This window comes from Calidris pugnax, unplaced genomic scaffold (genome assembly GCF_001431845.1).
Source record: "Calidris pugnax isolate Ruff unplaced genomic scaffold, ASM143184v1 scaffold34, whole genome shotgun sequence".
NCBI lineage: Eukaryota > Metazoa > Chordata > Aves > Charadriiformes > Scolopacidae > Calidris > Calidris pugnax.
In genome coordinates this window covers 4,519,166-4,531,235 of record NW_015090771.1, presented here as the reverse complement: position 1 = coordinate 4,531,235, position 12,070 = coordinate 4,519,166, and positions in this window count along the sequence as shown.

The following is a 12,070-nucleotide window of genomic DNA, read 5'->3' as shown; positions in this document are numbered from 1 at the left end:
CCTCCTCATTTTTCTGTCGTGTCTCTTATTATGCCTGACTGCAAAGCCATTTATGGTATTTACAAGTGTAACAACTTTGTATTTGCTGAAGGGAGAGGACACAGGTATAGTCCTGATTAGTTAAGAATAGACAATGAATGAAATATAGCAGAAGATGTTGCTTTTGGGAGTCCTGGGCCAAATTCTGGACTTCACTTGGGTTTTGTTTTAGTTCAGACTCTTACTGGTACAAACAGAACTTGGTTGAGCATTAGCCCGTGTTTTTCCAAAGCATCCCTCTTCATCCTCTCCTAGCTCAAAGAGCTACATCTAAAAGAGAGCAAAAAAGAAAAAAAAAAAAAAAAGGCAGAAATTCTCTTGCACTTGGCAGCGAAGAGGCCTGCAGAGGGACTCTGTAACTTCATTGTTTGCTGAGGTTGTTTGTTGCATCTCCCATCCATGGCTAAAGAGGCAAGAAGTGAAATGTTTGTGTGGTCCGTGAGTGGCCGCTGAAATCTGCCAGCTCCTCTCTGGCATGCAACTCAGTTGAAAAGCATCTGCTAGATTTTTCTCCCTGACCATGTCACCAGTCGTGTCCCCTCTCAGTTTTTCATTTGTGTGCTCTGGGTGCCAGTGTCTGGTCAGCATCCAGCCCCACCTGAGATTCCACAGCCCCGTGTTTTTCCAAAGCATCCCTCTTCATCATCTCCTAGCTCAAAGAGCTACATCTAAAGGAGAGCAAAAAAAAAAAAAAAAAAAAAAAGGCAGAAATTCTCTTGCACTTGGCAGCGAAGAGGCCTGCAGAGGGACTCTGTAACTTCATTGTTTGCTGAGGTTGTTTGTTGCATCTCCCATCCATGGCTAAAGAGGCAAGAAGTGAAATGTTTGTGTGGTCCGTGAGTGGCCGCTGAAATCTGCCAGCTCCTCTCTGGCATGCAACTCAGTTGAAAAGCATCTGCTAGATTTTTCTCCCTGACCATGTCACCAGTCGTGTCCCCTCTCAGTTTTTCATTTGTGTGCTCTGGGTGCCAGTGTCTGGTCAGCATCCAGCCCCACCTGAGATTCCACAGCCCTTCACCTCGCCTCCCACCCCTGACGTGTGCACTCTTACTTCTCTGAGCTTGCTCCTCTGTTCAGCTACAGGGTCACCCCGGATCTGCTTTCGCACCACTCACATGGCTTTTCTCTCCTGCACTTTTATAATTCCCTTTGTGAACGGAGAACTATATGTTTTATGGGGCGAAACCCATACTGCATCTGTGCAGAGAATGTTAAAAACAGAGGGGAGATAAAAAGCGGCACTATGGACATGTAATAGCTAAAAATTAGAATAAGTTATCCTCCTTAATGATTCCTTGAAGTTCTCTTTAGCAACAGTGCCTATAAAAAGCCTCTGAAAGATGATATGCCCGAGGCAGAGAGGGGACTAGATAATACAACGGCTTTAATTACAGCGCAAAAAGATGTAAACCATGAGTATATGCAAACTAAACGTCAGTGGCTTATGCTCCTCCCATACCCTTCATAGGTCATTTTGGGCTGGAACCCGTGGAGATGCCTGCACTGCAGGCTGCAGTCCAGTGTGCAGAGATGGCTCTGGAACGGGGAACATGAGGGTCAGGTGGGGCAGCTGGTCAGCCCAGGGCAAACCACAAACCCACTTGAAGAGCAGGGCCGATTAACCTGCTGTCTTCTGTGGCCAGCACCCAGCCAACTGGCTTAAAAATAGCTCTTGTAGCTTGATATGACACTGCTCTGTGTTTGCTTAGCTCCATCCACTGCCCGGAGAAGGGATGTGAAGCCGGCCGCTGCTGCCAGGTGACATGGCAACGGGAAATAAAACTCTGCTCTGGGAGATGGGGACAGTTGTCGCAAGAAATCATTTGTCATGTTACACAAGTCCCTGGGTACATTCTCTCTCATCTGCACTAAGAGGGAAAACAGCTGGGGTTAAGCTGATGCACTTCAAAATTGTATTTTAAGTAAAATTAATGAGGGGCTGATCAGCCATCCCTCTAAATTACCTTACACTTTGACTCAATAAACAAACTCAATTCTGTCCAGCCATAATTAGAAGGAAAAAAAAAACAAAAAACCCGGCAGCTGGCTCTACTGAAGAAAAACAAACTCAATGTATCAAACTAGCAAGAAACATTTTTTTTCAATTTTGTTTCCCTTATTTAAGAAGGGGCTCATTCTGCATCTGCCATGAAGATTTGGATGCTGGGTTGAGATCACACTGAAAGTCAGGGTGGCCTACATCAGAAAAGTTGCATTTCACAGAACATTTGCTATTGATATGTTGGGAAAGTGTCAGACTTGCGGGAGGACTGGAGAGTATTTGCATGATACATTAATAAGAAACAGTTTAGTATACTAGATTACTAAAGCATGGTTAATTTTGAAGCCAAAGCCCACACATTCTTAACTTTGTTTCCCAGCTGAAGAGCCAATATACTCATGTATTGTACAGGAACCGGAGCGTTATTCTTTGAAAGCAAACCCAGCGTTCAGAAAATCCAAAATTGAGCTAACAGCACGGCATATAGGCGTCACACAGGATGTTATTTTAAGCTGTAATGTAGAAATGTCAGTACACTTGATATCTTTATTTGCAGCACGTGTGTTTTGAAGAAAGCAGGTTACATACGTTCTTGTTTTACAAGTTCTGTGAAACCGAGATAGTTTCATTTGTCTTGGGAAGCTCGGTATCTGTCAGGCTGATAGGAGGGCTGTTCAACAATTCTGAGGGGTTTTAAAAGATGCAGGGACATACGCTCTTCTTCAGTTTTGAGAGGGAGCTCCTTTTTTTGAGACTGCTCTCCTCATCCCAGGAGCATTTGAAAAAACAAGTTAATTTCTGAATTGCAGACTTTAACTTGGTTTAGCTCAGTTTGCCGTACAACATCCCTAGCTACTGGGAAATGTATGTTCTCTAGAGCTAATTTTAAACACAGTATTGACAAAGTAGTCCTATTTCCTAAGATCGTATGAAGGATTAGAACCCGAGTAGATTAAGTGTATTCTCTGTTTAATCAATGCAATTAAAAAATAATACAACCTCTAAGTCTAAACCAGGTGTGGCACCCGTGTTGCAGCAGAGCGGAAAAGCTGCTGTAATTGGCTTGTCATCTGTGAATTCAGTGTTTAGGAACTGAGCAGCAATTTTTATAATATTAAAGTCAGAGTGAGAGAGAGTGTGTGTGTGAGTTTTTAATTGTCTTGATCTTTTTTGGGGGGGAGGGAATTTTCTGTCTTTGATAATCAATGCATGGCACAGGCAGTGGCTTTCACTGAGGCAGCAGAGCTCCACCTCCCAGCCACTTGCCTTACAGTTTATTTCATTGTTGCTTCAGTGAGAAACTCTTGAGCTGTAGGTGGTGTTCTCTGAAAAGTGCCCTAGGTTCTCACTCCTCCTTTTTATTTATTTTTTTTTTCTTTGGGTTTTTTTTTCTGTTTTTCTTTCTGAAAAGTACCTAACTGGTAGTGAACATCTGCATTGCTTTGATGATGTAATGGATAATGTAGGTTGTGTGTGGTACTGTGCAATTTGGGGAGGGGTTATTTCCACAAAGATACTCCCTGGTTCTGCCCCCGTGATACCTAGCTGATGATCATCTGTAAACCAGTGTGGACATAGATAAAAGATGTGTAGTTAGACAATATGTATGTTAAACAAAAACAAACCACAAACAAAATCCACGTATTGTAACAGTAAACCCATATTAATTTCCCTTTTCATAGAATGGCTTATGTTGGAAGGGACCTTAAAGATCCATCTAGTTCAATCCTCCTGCCATGGGGGTTGATTACTTATAGAATCCCTGTAAAGAATCTTCCTTCACTCAGAGTTTTAGACAAAATGTTATGGTTTTATCACAATAGTATACTTGCGATGCATGGAGACATGAATGTAAAAGATTTTTTTCAGTAAATTTTTACAGAATTTAAAAATTAATTCCAGAATTGATGCTTTGCTTTAATAAGAAGCCATATGTAGAAGTTAGCACTTCATTTTCCTTTGTTCTTCATTCTCCCCTATTTCAGTATTGCAGACTGTTTACTGTTATTTTGTGAAAAATTCAAGACCATGAAAGATTAAGGTTTGGTATGTATCAGTAACAACTTATTTTCATTTGGTATGTAAAATTGGGAAGATTGCATGGCCCAGACATAAAGTTTGGGGTAGAAGTGAGGCATTCTTTGCACATTGGCAATTAGAGCCAACTCTAGGCCAACAAACAGAAGTAAAAAAATTGAGATTTTAAAATGCAAATTAAATGTCCAAAATTGATCAGACTGGTGAAAGAAAAAAGAGTCAATGGTAGTAAGTTTCAGGTTTGAAACCTTGGGTTAAAACCTATTGAAAAAATAACCATTAAGCATTCTTAGATTATTATCTGATTTACTTCTTCCTGTTGACTCTCTTAGTACTTGTTCCCTTTCCCTATTACTTTTTGCTCCCTTCCTCATAATTTGAATTCCACTGTTTTAATAAATTAATCATTCATTCTCTCACTACTGGTACTTGATATAATTTTGAGGTGGCTGGTAGCACCTTTGGTTGCAGTCAAGTACTTCTGTGGGCAATATGAGTGATTTTAGTAATGTCTATGTGAGGATGCACGTTAATATTTTGGACTACGAACTAATGCTTCAAACCTCCAGGGAAGCCTAAAAGATCTAGTCTGGGCTGAAAGAATCAGAAACATGAAATGAAAATCATTATAAAACCTAACATTTCCATGTTTCCATTAATTCATTATGTTTTGCTTTGAAAAAGCAGGCAATCAAATTCAAAGATCAAAGTCCGCATAGCTTTCTCCACACAAACTAACATTTCATCTAGATTATACATGTAAATAAAGTTGCAGCTTGTTCCTAAGACATAAAAAGCAAAGGTCAGATGATGGAAATAAAGGGAAAAACATGTAAGTCTGTCTGTTCTGCATTTCTTGGCAGTCAATACATTCAGTATTCTGGTACTTGTTATGCAGAAAAATAGAGCTGCCTATTGTGGATAACAGCAAAAAAGGGCAAAGGACCAGTTCTGTTCCTCTTGTAACTCCATCCGTGTCAATGGACTTAAACCAGGAATTAATTTGGTAGGGGTCTTCAAGTCATCACTTGAGGTTGAAGTGCTAACTTCTTCACAGAAAAGTTATGCTGAGTGAGGCTGGCAAAAAGATCCAATTAACTCTTTCAGCTGGAAAAATTTGGGATAGAGCACCAGCCCTGGAGGATGGTGCTAGGAAGAGCCAAGCTTTGGGAAGGAAGCTTAGGCTGAGGTTTACGTAGTTATTGTCTTTGAATTACCAAAGGCCACAGTGGGGCTGAGCTGCTAAACACCAGAATGGGAGTAAATTTAGATGCTCCCTGGAGTATTTGTGTTTTGAGCAGTGAAGCAGGCTCCCTTCTCTCTATCACACTGGCTGCACACCAAAGAGAAGAGGCTCCTCTTCCTTCCCCTTCTGATCATTTTTGTCGTCTTCTCATGCTGAGAGAAAAATGGGGAAACGACTACAACCAGGGAACGGAGTGTAAATATACGTGCACAAGAGGAAAAATTCTTTTTACATTCTTTTTACCTGTAAGTTTTGAACTTCACAGTTGCTCTCCATCACCTGTGCCACTATCCAGGAATGCAGCCTGCGTAGTTCCTTAAATGGCAATCCAAATTTTACTCACCTCCAAGATTTTAGGGGGGAAAAAGTCCCATAATGCTGGATTTTGTTGCTAGTCTATTTAGCAGCCATATAGGCAGTGTCTTTAGGACAATATGGATTGAACCTCTTTTTCTCTGTCCACTTTCAACAACAGCTGGAGCAAAGAGATTGGGGTATCTTTGGCTCTGGCTTGAGGTTCTTTTTCTCTGCAATGTAAGAGTGGGATACTAGTTTGTTCTTTTCTCACTTTTGTGAAAACTGTATGTGGAATGTTATTTTTCTTCTTTCCCAAAAAACATCATGTCCCCTGCAAAGCATACCTTTGTAGGTGGTCAGGAAGCAGTCATGAAGTTGACATTTCAATGGAAAAACCATTTTAATTTAAATGAATCAGAATTTAAAAAAAAATCCTGGAAATGCAATCCATTTGGAAACAAAATGTTCCTTTTTTTTTTTTTTCCAAAATTGCTTTTTATTTAGACATTGACTTTATTTATATATTGCCAATTAGTGCAAGCATATTGGAATCAAAGAACCAAGTAGATCAGAAATTACATTTAAAACGTTATTTCATCAAGAAGAAAAGTGGGATGTCCCTTATTTAGGGCAATTATTTATAAAGTCTACGGTTTTTTTCTTAAGAACACAACCCAACTGGAGAGGCAGATCATAAGTGATCAATACCAGATTCTTATTTTATCAAATGAAGTTCTATTAGCCTATTAGTAGGACAGATTTTAACTCTGTTTACTGAATTAACCATTCAGCATAAATTCTTATCATGGATAAAGAATTTTTGCTGTGTCATATTATCTCCTGGTTCTATAGAAATATACTTGTGCTAAAAAACCCTGCATGTGGGTTTACAATCTAGAGGACTTATATCTTTATCTTTTGGTTGTTTTCTTAAACAGAGATGGGGAGTGAAATTGAGCAATCACAGAGAAAGAAGAAACCTCCCTAATGCCCTTTTTTGCCAAGCAGAGACCCGACTCTTTCTCTGAGGTAGGTTTAAAAGGCAAAGCAAATGATTGAAAATATTTTTATGTTTTCTGTTTTATACGGTCTTCAGATGTAACTGCATTTATCAGAAAACACAAGATAGATGTAATAAACAGCAATCAGCTTTTTCAGTACTTATTATAGCTAAGGTTGCACAATGGTTTCCATTCTAACTCCCTTTTCAGCCTCATAATTTTCTGCTGCTTTCATTCCTGAGAAGGGAATTTTCCTTACGGTTATTTTTCTTTGGAAAGTTTGAGTAACTTGGCTCCGATATTGCCAAGAATATTGCAAAGAAAATGGGTGTATGTAGACTCGCTAATTATAAGTATTTTTATTGTTTAAACAACTCTTCAACATATGCAGCTGGGGGAGGGAGGCTGAAATTTCAGCTATTTCCCATATCAAGTCAGACGTCTTTCTGGGCTGCCGCGAGTTGGTGTTTGGGTTTTGTGTGTTGTGATCTTCTGGAAAACCACGTGCTGAGCACCCACAGCGTAGCTCATGGACCTCTTCCTTGTGGTGCTTCGTGCTGGGGAGCACCCTGGTGGGGCCAGAGGAGGAGGAGGAGAAAATACTGCTCCTCTCACTCTGTGGCTTGCTCCCATCAGGGGGGACCAGAGGGTTTACCTTGTGGCCTCCTGGGCGTAAGACCTGCACCTTTGCTGTGTTCTGCTGAAACTTTTCCTTTGGGAAAGCACTTTTGTCTCCAAATGCTGAAATGTGTACTGCTTTGGGAGCGTGCGGTCAGGCTAAACTTGGTTCAGTGGCACAGTGAAGATGTGTTGGAGAAAATAATGACTACTTTAAATTGACTGGTTATTATCTTTGTCTTTCGAAGCAATGTTTGTTGACGGTTATTAATTTTGGTGGGCTGGGAGTGTTTCCCTTTGCTTTCGTTATCTTCCTAAAAAATCAGTGATTCCCACTCCAAAGGGTTAATGGTTGTCGGAGGGGCTGCTTCAAATCCTGAACTGTGAGCAACCAAACCAGTCGAAGCACGCTGTGTTGTTAATTAACTGTGACACCATCCTGGACTGTTTTAATCGGGGAAAAATGAGTTATTTATGAGGAATAACAGTAACATCCAGTACTCATCTCTTTGGAAAGGAAAAAAAAAAAGATCAGCAGGAGAAAAAATCATAAATATGGATTTCAAAACAGTTTTATTGCATCATTTGCTTTCCTGCTCATGAGGAGCGTGGCATTAGGAATTAGACCCAAAAAATACAGAAATCAAAGGATATGATATTTCTTCCCTTGTTTCCGTGAGCGGGGCCGCACGCTGGGAGCCTGCCTCTCCCCGGGCTGTGGTTGTGCCTCCTGCTCTGGCTGCAGCCAGGGCTGCCCGTGGCAGCTCAGCCAGGCCAGGCAGCAATCACAGCGGTGGCTGACAGTTTTGGGGAGAGAGGGTAACCTTCAGAAGGAGAGGTGAGCTGGGGCCTCTTGATGTGGGCACGACATCCGCACGGGGATGCTCTGCAGCCGGCGTCAAAGCCCTGCCAGGGGTTGTTTGTGGTGGCAGCCCAGCGGGCGCTGGCTTGGTGGAGCTGCTGGGCATGCCAGCAGTCCTCAGGAGCAATGCCAAGCCATTGCTGCCAGCACCTCACTGCGCCATCCCCACACTGCCCTGGCGGCATGTCCCATGGCACAGAGCAGTGAGGGGTGAAGGCTGAGGAGGAGGAAGAGCTTTACCCATGTCAGCCCATCCTGGTGGCCACAGGTGGGCCTCCCTGGCACTTTTAGGTCACAGTGGTAGGGCTGTGGCTTTCACAATGTTCTCTGTCAAGAAAGAAAGAAGAGGAGGAGCAGGCCAGTTTTTGGTGCAGTGGTCACACCTGTGGATGTCAATGCTGGTAGAAATACAACATTCTCTCTAATAAGCGGTTCCCCTGATGTTAATATAGAAATATTACCCGTGGAGAAGAGTTTTGTGGTGGCCATAGACTGCGTTAGTGTGGATTTCTGGAGCTGACACACTCCTGATATGCTTTTGGGTATCACACGGCCCAACTTGTCCTCTGGGTGCTTTGCCGGGGCAACAATCCCAGGACATGGAGCATTTGGTGGAAATGCTGGAGCGAGTGGATTCCCTTGTCCTTTGTCTCCATCCTACACCCAGTGCCTGCACTCTCTTGCCCTCATACTGCCATGTAAGGCCTTCTCTGTGGTGGAGGTGGAAATTGGTTGAGGAGATTTGTGTTGTAAGCTAAATACAAAAATGGTGAAAAAGAAAAGAAACAAACCCAAAATGCATCCCCCTAGAGAGCTAGAGGACAGAGGGGAGGAAGGAACTCCTTAAATGTGCATTTTTAAAAGAGAATGTTGTATTGCTGAGCTGCAGCCATAGCAAAACTAGATATTGCTTGATGGTCCTGATTAAATTTTTTAGTCAGAAATTAAATAAAAGACAGAGTAGGCCCCAGGGGCAGTGCTAGGGGAGATTTGGCCATATTCGGGTTGTGAGAGTTGCTGTAAGGGGCAATGGAAATTCAATGCAGCTGGTGAACTTAAAAAATAATAACAAAAAACAATATACCTCTGTGTTACGGAATATATTTCATACAACAAGTATCCCAAAATGCTTTATATAGAATTAAAAACAGATATAATTTGAAGAACAGGTAATTTTGTTTATTTAAGGGAAAGAAAAACATAGGACATTAGACCGGACTAAAGGTGGTATAAATCAAAATCAGTTCAACTGAAGTCAAGTGGCTTAAAATATCGATGGTGTAAAATACACAGGATTATAATCTGGCCCATAATATTTTGCATTTACAGTATGTAATTTTGGCCCTTTGGAGGAGGTCAGGTAAAGGATCTCTCCATTTTCATTGTACTTCCTTTTTGTCCTTAAATTGAATGTATTAATTCTTTGTTTTCCTTTATATCTTGCTTTTGTCTTGATTTCTGCTAGACTCTGGCTTTTCCAAACATGTTATCTTTTAAAAAGTATCAGAGACAAAAGGGGGAAAAAAGCCAGAGGGAAAAAAAGAAAAAAGGTTATTCTTCCATGCCTTTCTTGTCCCCATAAAATCCCCTCTGCCCAAGAAAAATTAAAAAAAGGGCTACAATGAATCTAGTGGAACTTCTTGCCAAAGAATATAGTGGGGGAGTTCATACAGAAGAGCAGAGACAGTAGAAAAGCAATTAAAATGTTGATATTTTTGAATGAAAATACTAACAAATTGAAATTTTTTTGAGCCACTTTTTATTTTGGCAAGGATAAGTAGTGAAACTGGAAAAATTCTACAAAAACCTTTGTTTGTTTAACGCCACTCATTTTTTTTCATTAAAGTTATGAACAAGCATAATTAAAAGAAACACCAAAGCACTTGTAAAACAGAAATATGTGTTTGGAACATTTAAACCTCCAACATTTATTCAGGACGTGAATAACTGATTTAGAAATAAATGCAAGCTTTACTCTGTTGTGTGTCTTCTCTTTATGAGTGCAAATAAGGCAAAAGAAAAACCTACTTTTCTTACACAAAGCACGCTAATTTAAACCCCCAAAGATATAAATGCATGTTTCTGTTTTGAAAGTTATATTTTTCAAACATTAAATGAGAATCGGGTACTTGCAGCTCCCTGATGTAGTTCCCAGTGTTGCAGCTGGAGGTCTCACTGGTGTTTGAGGAACATTTGCCCTCTTGACTCTTGAGCTTTGTGTTTGGGGAGATCGTAACCAGCACAGCCTCTCCTTCCACCTACTGGAAATCTGCAGGAGGGATTAGAGGTTAAAGCTGGGCATGGGGGTCTTCAAACAGCCTGCTTCCCGTGTTAGAGCATAATGCCACCTCCAGAAGGTCTTGGGAAGGTTTGTGGTTATGGACGTGATGGTCAGGAGCAGGTTTTGGTCTCTGCAACAGGATACTTGATGAGGGATTCCTGGTGACCGTTCTGTGCGTTACTGCAACTGCCTGTGGTTTTCAAGGTAATGCTTCTTCCATTATTCTCTATGGTTAGCTGGAAAGAGTCATTTTGGGCAAAAGGCTGCGTGGCTCTGAAATGTTTGACTAATCACAGACACAAAGTATGTGGGGCCTTAGCTTCTCCAAACTGGGCACCCAAACTTAGTGGTGAACTTAGTGTCAACTCTCTTTCTGCCTGTTCTTCAGCGGTGTGACAGCCTCGGCTTAGTGCGCTTCATGTGCTTCACCACCACTGGTTTTTGTAGCTGGTTCCTCAGTTGGGTCCCCCGTGACACCAAAGTGTTTTACAAGTCCTCGGTGTCTCTTAAAAATCTAGGTTGTGGTGGCACAGTCATAAATGCAAAAACCAGAGATGCTTCTTGGTATTTTTGCGTCTTATTTGAGTAGATACTGGGAAGTAAATCTGTGTCTTTAAAAGACATAAGAGTTGCTGCAGTGAGGAGCATAGGAAATCTGCACCTACGTCTGGAAGTCTATATTTGATCAGTTTGAGGTACACAAGGTGTGCACTGAATGCCAGTTAGAAGTGAAAAAAAACCCCAAATACCAAATAGGCTGTTTCTCTACAAGTACATCTATATATCATGCTTTCATTTAAGGGGGGGGAAGCTCCTCCCCACCACATGTTTAGTGTTCTGTCCATCTACTTCTGATTTCTTTGGTCTTGACCAGCACGTTGGTCTGGCAGCTGTTGTCCTGCAGTGAAGTGGGTTGTTGCTCCCTCTACAGGGATCCATCTGTCAGGGTAGCAAAGCAAAACCCATTTCCATTTCCTCGGAGATGCTGCAAGCTGTCTTCCTCTCAGAGCAGTCAGTAAATTTAATTCAATGTCTGGAAATTTAGTTGAATCCAGCTGAATGATGAGCTTCATACTTTGCTGAATTTGGACTGACTTGAAAAAATGAGTTTAGGCACCTATTCTTAAATATCTGAAAAACTTTGAGCATTCCTCCCTAGTTTTCTTAAAACTTCTAGACCTTATGAATATATGGGGACTTTGTTATTTACATCAGAAGACTTGGAATGGGGCTTGCTTTTTGCATTTATTAATTTAATTAATAAACTTACTAATATATTCATAGACATATTTTTAAGTAATTTAGACAGTCTACTTACAGTCTGGTCCTTTAGGTCCTGTGTGGCTCTCTTCAATACCACACATGTTCATTTATTTCAAGAAGAGCTGAATGATACTCGCATGAGGTCATCATATTGTGTTTCTTATTGTCATGGATTTTCTTTGCGTGTCTCATCAGTTTATTTTGTTCTCTTTGTAATCCTCCCTTATTCAAAGCAACTCTGGTGGGGAATGCTCCACCAATGACTTAGAAATTTCTGTTCCTTCCTGTGCAAGCGAAACACCAGTGGATATTTTGTGTGTGTGTGTGGTTTTTTTTTTTAAAAAAAGAGTCTCTGTCACAGCTAAATATTAACACAGTATGGCATCTTATAGCCCTCAGTGAAGCAAAAGACAAGTGGGCGGGT